The sequence below is a fragment of the Schistocerca serialis genome, chromosome 3, assembly GCF_023864345.2.
Source record: "Schistocerca serialis cubense isolate TAMUIC-IGC-003099 chromosome 3, iqSchSeri2.2, whole genome shotgun sequence".
Lineage (NCBI taxonomy): Eukaryota > Metazoa > Arthropoda > Insecta > Orthoptera > Acrididae > Schistocerca > Schistocerca serialis.
In genome coordinates, this window is record NC_064640.1 from 806,191,593 (window position 1) to 806,199,796 (window position 8,204).

Below are 8,204 nucleotides of genomic sequence, written 5' to 3' on the forward strand. Positions count from 1 at the left end.
GCCAGGTCCCCGTAGACATTTCGCAAGCGGCTATGAATATCTGCAATGCTCTAGTTTTTTGCCAAAAGAAGCTCGATGACAGCTCTCTGCTTGGAACGCACCTCCGTTACAATCATTTTGAAGGCTACGTATAGCGTCGCCTCCTGTCGGAACTTCATGAAACTATAGTGGCTGAAGCGGGAATATTCCACGATGTCCCACAACAAATTTCGCATATTTTAACCGAAATTGGCCCAGGAAACAAAGTATTGCGCTACCTATTGAACGCCCCTCGTGGACTGCCTAACAACTTTGTGGCCTTCATCATATATCTCACTTAGGCATCACGAGAATAACGTAAGAGCGATTAAGGTTCGTCGAGTCATATACTCGTAGACAGTAATGGATACGTCATGACTAAGGGAAATTTGTGCCAGACGGAGACTCGAACCCGGATTTCCTACTTTTGGCGAGCAGTCGCCTGATCTATTAAGGGGGGTAGGACGTCAAACGGGCCGACTTCGAGAAGGGGAGGCACCACAGGACATTTTAATTTGCTCTGTCTATAATTTTACAAATAAATTCATAAAACTTTGTCAGCATGACCAGGAAGGATTCAGGATTCACACTCATAGCAGTGGAAGTCTGTTTCCACCTATCAGTTCCGATCAGTACTACCAGATGTCACTCTGCTGGAGTATGGCAGTATAGCCCGCGGAAAAAAAGTAGCTTATCCCGAATCGAAATCATTGAAACTGTTGCTCACGAAAAGCATAAAATCCGTGTTCCAGTAAAGGTAAGACATAAATGTTCTGGTCAAATATTAGAGCGGAGCGAAAACGAGATTTCTTAGAAATTACGCACTGGATTTTTATTCGAATTTTCAGAGCCAAGATAAGAGTGAGAACTGGACACAAGGAGTATCCAACTGATCAGCGTGAGATCTAGTTTTACAAAAAAGGATTTAATTATTTGAAAGTAATCAGGTTAATTAAGAAAAACATAATTGATGATTTAAGGAAAAATTGATAAATTTCACGAACAGCTGCTGTAAATGAAATGTCAAAAAATATCAGATCACAGTGTAAATTTTAACTTCTGTGTTTTTCTTCATCTGTATAACGAGCTCCTCCTCGAGGTCTTGAATGCCCAATGGATGTGTACCCGCCGCCGTGTAACTCTCTACCTTGCGGCGTCATACGGATGCGACGTGGAAACGGCATTTGGTCAGCAAACCGCTCTCTCGGCCGCTTGGCAGACTTTCCGGACCGCGGAGCCGCTACTATTCCATCAAGTAATTCCTCCGTTGGCATCGCGAGGCTGAGACTACCCCGCACCAGTCCTCCCACGAAGGAAAAATCCTTGGCAGTATCGGGAATCGAACCCTGGACACCCGCATGGTAACCATCTACGCTGAACACTCGGCTACGGAGGTGGAATCTTCAGCCGTCTACATAATAAAGTAATACAGATCTTTGTTTAAATTTATTACATTTTATGTTTTGTGGACAAAACTTGAATATCAAAAAATTAATAAAGGAACGGTCAAATGTTTTGTGAAATGATTTGTCTAAAACTTGAAAAAAAATGGGTTAGAGAAACATTTGGCGCACATTTCAATGATTTTTCCTTAGTGGTCTCCTTACGTCACTAACGTATGAGCATCACAGCTGCTGCACATGATTTCGAACATCATTCGAAGATACGTCAAACGTTTCTTTAATCTGCTTTATTTCTTAGTTTTGAAGAACTCATTTCACAAAACACTTGGCCGGTTTTTTCAATTTTTTGTTTAGTCACTACGTATACGTTACATTACGTGTTCAGCATTTCTGACCGGTTTGCGTAGATATCATTTCATGTCTTAGCATTTTTCATTGATTTCATTCCCGTCATTTACTGTTTTTTTTTCAGTGAATCTGATTCATTTGGCATAAAGCCAGTCAACAGTTTTTTATGTACGGGGACACAGCTACTGTGTATTTCTTAAAGGAATTTATTTTCCCGCGTGGACTGTCCTTTTTTTTAAATAAGCACTTTATTTCCTTATTGAATAATTTAATCAATTTAATTGACATGCATCCTCTTTGATTTTACAAGACTGACCACGCTAAGTATGTTCTATACAATTAGATCAACATACATGCTCCGTAGACTACAATACGGTGTATGGTGGAGGGTACCTTGCACTATTATGCCATTCCTTTTCATTTCCACACGGCGAGGGTAAAACGACTGCTTCTATGCTTTCTCACGAGCCCAAATCTCTTTTACCTTTTCTTCGCGGTCATTATTGAAGACGCACGCTAGTGACAGTAGACTCGTTCTGCAATCTGTCTCAAATCCTGTCCTCTAAACTTTCGCATTACTGTTTCGCGAAAACAACATCGTCTTCTCTCTAGGGATTCCCATTTGAGTTCACAGAGCATTTCCGTGTTGTTCGAAACTACTGGTAACAGATCCAGCAGCACTCCTTGAAGCTGCTCCGGTGCATTTCTTTAATGCGGCCAGGTGGCGACCCGAAACACTCGGGCAAAACTCAAGGATGTGTCCGAAAAGTGTTCTATGCACCGTCTTCTTTATAGATGAGCTAAACTCCCCTACAGTTCTACTAATAAATCGATTTCAACCGTTCGCGTTCCCTACAGCCGAAATTATGGGCGTGTTCAATTTCATATCGCTTTGCAACATTCCGCCTAGACACTAAACCGACGTAACTGTGTCAAGCAGCACATTACTGATACTGTACTCGAACACTACACGATTGTATTTTCTACTAATTTACATTAGTTTATATTTTTCTACATTTTGAGCAAGTTGCCATTCATTACATCAAATAGAAATTCTGTCCTGATCAACCTGTGTCCTCCCGCGACATTTTCCCGCACACATTCATCAACAAACTGACGCGGTTTTCTGGTCATCCTAAACTTCAGATCGTTTCTGTCACGCTTCCCTGAGGCACTCCTGACGATACCCCTGTCTCTGATGAACTCGCCATCCAGGACAACGTACTGGCTTCTCTTACTTGTTTGCCGGCCGTTGTGACCGAGCGGTTCTCGACGCTTCAGTCCGGAACCGCATTGCTGCTACGGTCGCAGGTTCGAATCCTGCCTCGGGCATGGATGTGTGTGATGTCCTTAGGTTAGTTAGGTTTAAGTAGTTCTAAGTCTAGGGGACTGATGACCTCAGATGTTAAGTCCCATAGTGCTCAGAGCCATTTGAACCATTTGAACCCTTACTTGTTCAATGACAAAATCCACATCAGGGTTGCACTGTTCCCATTTTACATATGGATTTCACATCTGGAATAGCTGTACCACTACCTGTTACGATTGAGGGAAACTCGTACTAAGGATGTGTTGAATGCAACATGTCGCAAATATAACAATTTTTATGTACTTGTTTTGTAAATAAAACTGCGTTTTCCTGTTGCCACTTAGTGTATTTTTTCCAGACACGTTTCGCCTTTTTCTTTTGTTATTTTTAGATTATCAAACAGCTCACGTCGCGACTTTTTATGTGAAAAAGTAATTACTTACGATTTGCTGTGATCTGCGTTTCCTCTCATCTGGTCTGGAGGTTGCACTGTAGCTCTTTATTACAATTTTGAGTTCCGACCTCTTTCACAATCTTCACCATGTTCCTCCTTCTTTTTTGTGGTGTACTATTATTCTTTTGCCACTCGATATAACGAGTATTTCTGAGCTTGATGCGGAGGATGACCACGCAGACAAACGTGATAACAATTTTTATTGTGATTTAGTTGTTTAACGCCCTTGTGAGCGACATTAGAGAATTGTTAATAGTGAAATAATGTGTTTATTTCAAACTAAAATAACAGCATACTGGGGAAAATAGCTTCCTCTAAGATATAGACAGCGATTTTTCATCTGTTCGTTACACGAATGATTACGACAGCGTGTGGCTGATACTCCTGTGCAGTACTGTCTACGGCGTACAGTACAGTAGATTACGAAAAATGTAGGTAGATTTAAAAACTAATGAGTATATTCTTAACACAGCATTCTTAAAAGTCTCTGTACTTACGAGACCATTCAACAGTCTTTCACTGATACGGAAAGATAAAGTAAAATGGTAAGAGCAGTATTTTACTGATTCTACGTTAGCAAGGCAGAGACTGTGACGTAACCTCATCAGTTAACAGAACTACTCACATGATTACCTTCCTCAGACTGCCTCTCATAACCATTCATTACAGCAGGAAAGTATTACTTTCACTCGTTTATGTGTGTAAAGAAAACAAAATCCTCTACCTGTCTATTAACTGTTATTACCGTGCGTAAGTTTTATTAGCATAAAGACAGTTACTTAACCTTTGAAGCCAGCGGAGAGAAAAATATACTTCTCAAGTCTGCCTACGCGTTAAATGACAGCTTCGTAGGTGTCCTTTGTTCACTCTTAAACTGCTGAGCTAAACAAACAACGAAATCATTTAAATTACCTGTAGATTCACAAGAAATGTTAAATAATCTTGTGTGTATCAATAAATAATTATAATTTTTTTCCCTGGTACTCAGCTACTATCGATACCTGTACTGCGAATGAGGTGGCTTAATGATTAAAAAACGGATCGTATGTGGGGGAAGTAGAGATAAAATCCTCAATCACTCAACTTGGCTGAGAGTCTACCAGTTTACCCAAATATTATCAAATGAATTCTGGCATATTTATCTCAACAACGCCGCAGCTTGATTCCTGAATTTCCTCCCTTATCCGAGGAAGAGCCTCTTCTTACTTGACCTCGGAGTTGACAGTAAATTAAACTGTAACCTCCCTTCCATCCTTACACATTTACAAGAAGCAAAGTAGCGGTGTGGTTATGCTGCAGGAGTCATATTATGGAAGGGTGTGGTTCGAACTCCCGTCAAGCCAGACAAATGTATGCTTTCCAGGTTTTCCTTATAGCCACTTGACAATGATGTGGAGTGGGTCCTGGACTTTTTCCTCCGCAGCCTTTTCTAATACGTGTTTGTGCTCGTACGTTACGAATGACTTCGACGTTGAAGGGACGTGAACAATTAGCCTCCCTTTTTATTTAACATCACACTGTTGACGAAAAGTACTCGACTGTTTATCTTAAGGTGAAGGTGAAGGTCTTTCAGTGGTACGTTTTATTTATTGATGTAGAAAGTGAGGAAGGCCGAAGTGTAACTGATGATTTGTTTTTGTTGGGAAATCAGTTCTCTGAAAACCGTGCAATAAAAGTGACTGGTATCTCTCGCCGATAATTTTTCTCGAACTGATTTCGATGGCAGATAACAGGCGAATAATGTAATATCTTTATAACAATCCAGCGTGACATTACCCTGTAGCGCAATAGGAGCAAAAAATTATTTTGGGACGCACTGAAAGCTTATCTGTCTTTGGGATGTGTGAGTGTTGTGTATAAAGGGTATCTGACTTAGGTTGGTACATCGATAGTGTTATACATGGTGTCTCAGGAGGAACGGCCAGTATTTAGGCATATGAGAGAAACAATCATTCGAGGCAAAAAGTCTAGTAACCATTGGCTCTAAAATGCGTATCTTAGGAGCTATGAGCATTTCATATTCGATACTGTGAAACAAGCCTCTTCTACTGCAAGCTCTTTGCCTACCATATTTTGAGAGGTGGTGGTATGGACGAAAGAAGAAAAGGTTCCTAGTAAATGTGGGCTCTAAATTGCATACCTTATGAGCTATGAGCTCTTGTTCAGAAGAAGATGAACCAGTACTCATAGCTCTTAAGGTATGCATTTTAGAGCCCATGTTTACTACATAGTTTTTCTTTTTTTGGTCCACACTACCTCATCCCAAAATATGGTAGAAGAGGTTTGTTTCACTGTATTGAAGCTGAAGAAGTGCCCATAGCTCCTAAGGTAAGTGTTTTTGATCCCCTTTTCACTAGACATTTTTTTACTTCGAATGATCGCTTCTGTAATATCCTGAATATTGCCCTTTCGTCCTGAGAACCATGTATTGTGGTTGTGTTGTTAACGGCGCAGAGTCTTGGGTTCTGGCAATTTATGCCCCCAATGCTCTTCGCAGGGTTGATATGGTTATTAACGTATTCAGCGTTGGTTAATTTTAAGTATTGGCCATATTCCTTTCCTGTCGCAACCCCGTTAACCCCAGGGACAGGATACGCGTACGTCAGCTGTCTGCGTGTAGTGTTATTCATGTGAAAGTGAGCGAAAGTTTTCTAAATGTTAGCGAATCTTGTAACTGAGGCGGAACGTTTGTACCAACCGGGTATTCTCCTAGTGGGATGGGAGAAACTGCCTAAAAACCACATCCAGGCGACCCTCGTCTTTACTCCGACGTGCTGGACGATCCGTGTCCGGCGCACATCCCCGTCCCGGAAGCGGGGCTTCAACACTTACTGCTCGCAGGGCGGTTGCTTCTACATTCATAATTTGGGAGTGAATTCTGTTTTCTAGGAAGTCTTCGACTCAGTCACATTGCTCGTCAGTTTGAGTCTCTAACCACACAAAGTTAATACAGCGGATACAGAGGAATCGCACGTTTCGACAGGGTTTCTTAGATTAGAAAAGGTTAGATTAGTTTAGTTTTTCGTTCCATAGATCCGTGCTGAGGAAATCCTCGTGGATGTGGAACATGTCAATTTTTTTTAAAGCTGAAATAACAATGCTAATAGTATGAGTATATACAATACATCATTTTTTAAAGCTGAAACAGCAATACTAATAGTATGAGTATATACATCATTTGTTTCTATTAAAAAAATTCGTCAATGGAGTAGAAGGAGTTGACCACTAGTAAGTCTTTCAGGCTCCTTTTAAACTGATCTTTATTTGTAACTAAATTTCTTATGTTTGCTGGCAAATTATTGAAGATGAGTGTTCCTGAGTAGTAGACCCCTTTTTGAACTAAAGTAAGTGCTTTTAAGTCCTTGTGCAGATCATTTTTGTTCCTGGTATAGTATGTATGAACTGAGCTGTTTGTTGGAAAAAGAGATATATTATTTAGGAAAAATTTCATTAAGGAGTTCAAAAACGGTTCAAATGGCTCTGAGCACTATGGGACTTAACAGCTATGGTCATCAGTCCCCTAGAACTTAGAACTACTTAAACCTAACTAACCTAAGGACAGCACACAACACCCAGTCATCACGAGGCAGAGAAAATCCGTGACCCCGCCGGGAATCGAACCCGGGAACCCGGGCGTGGGAAGCGAGAACGCTACCGCACGGCCACGAGCTGCGGACCATTAAGGGGTAAATATACTGAGAGGCAGTAGTTAGTATACCCAGTTCTTTGAAGAGGTTTCTACAGGACGTCCGTGAATGTACTCCACAAATAATACGTATTACACGCTTTTGGACTCTGAAAACATTTGTTTGACTTGAAGAGTTACCCCAAAATATTATACCATATGATATTATGGAATGAAAGTAGGCAAAGTACGCAAGCTTTTTCATTTTTATGTCGCCTATGCCTGCTAACACTCGAATTGCAAATACAGATTTGTTAAGGCGTTTCTGCAGTTCTGTGGTGTGCTCCTCCCAACTGAATTTATTATCAAGTTGTAACCCCAGGTATTTAAGACTGTCAACCTCTTCTATCTGCTCTTCTTCATATTTTATGCATATGCTGGGTGGAAACCTCTTACTGGTTCTGAATTGCATATAGTGAGTCTTTTCGAAGTTTAATGTCAGTGAGTTGGCTTTAAACCATTTATTAATATCCATGAAAATATCATTAGCAGATCTTTCTAGAACTACACTCGACATACTATTTATTGCAATACTTGTGTCATCTGCAAACAAAACGAACTCTGCTTCTGGCAGTGTAACTCATGAGAGAACATTAAGGTACACAAGAAAAAGCGATGGCCCTAAGATGGATTCTTGTGGGACACCACGTGTAATTTCTTCCCATTCTGATGATGACTGATGACTTAATTCACTAGTCCCTTCCACTGGCACCCTTTGTTTCCTGTTAGCGAGGTATGACTTGAATCATTTTGCAGCAGTGCCCGTGACACCATATAATTCTAATTTATTTAAAAGGATGTTGTGATTCACACAATCAAATGCCTTTGACAAATCACAGAAAATACCTGCTGCTTGTAATTTGCTATTTAATGAATTAAGTACATTTTCACTGTAGGTGTAAATAGCCTTCTCGGTATCAAAACCCTTCAGAAATCCGAACTGTGTTCTTGATAATATGTTACTTGTGGTCAGATGGTTGAGAAGCT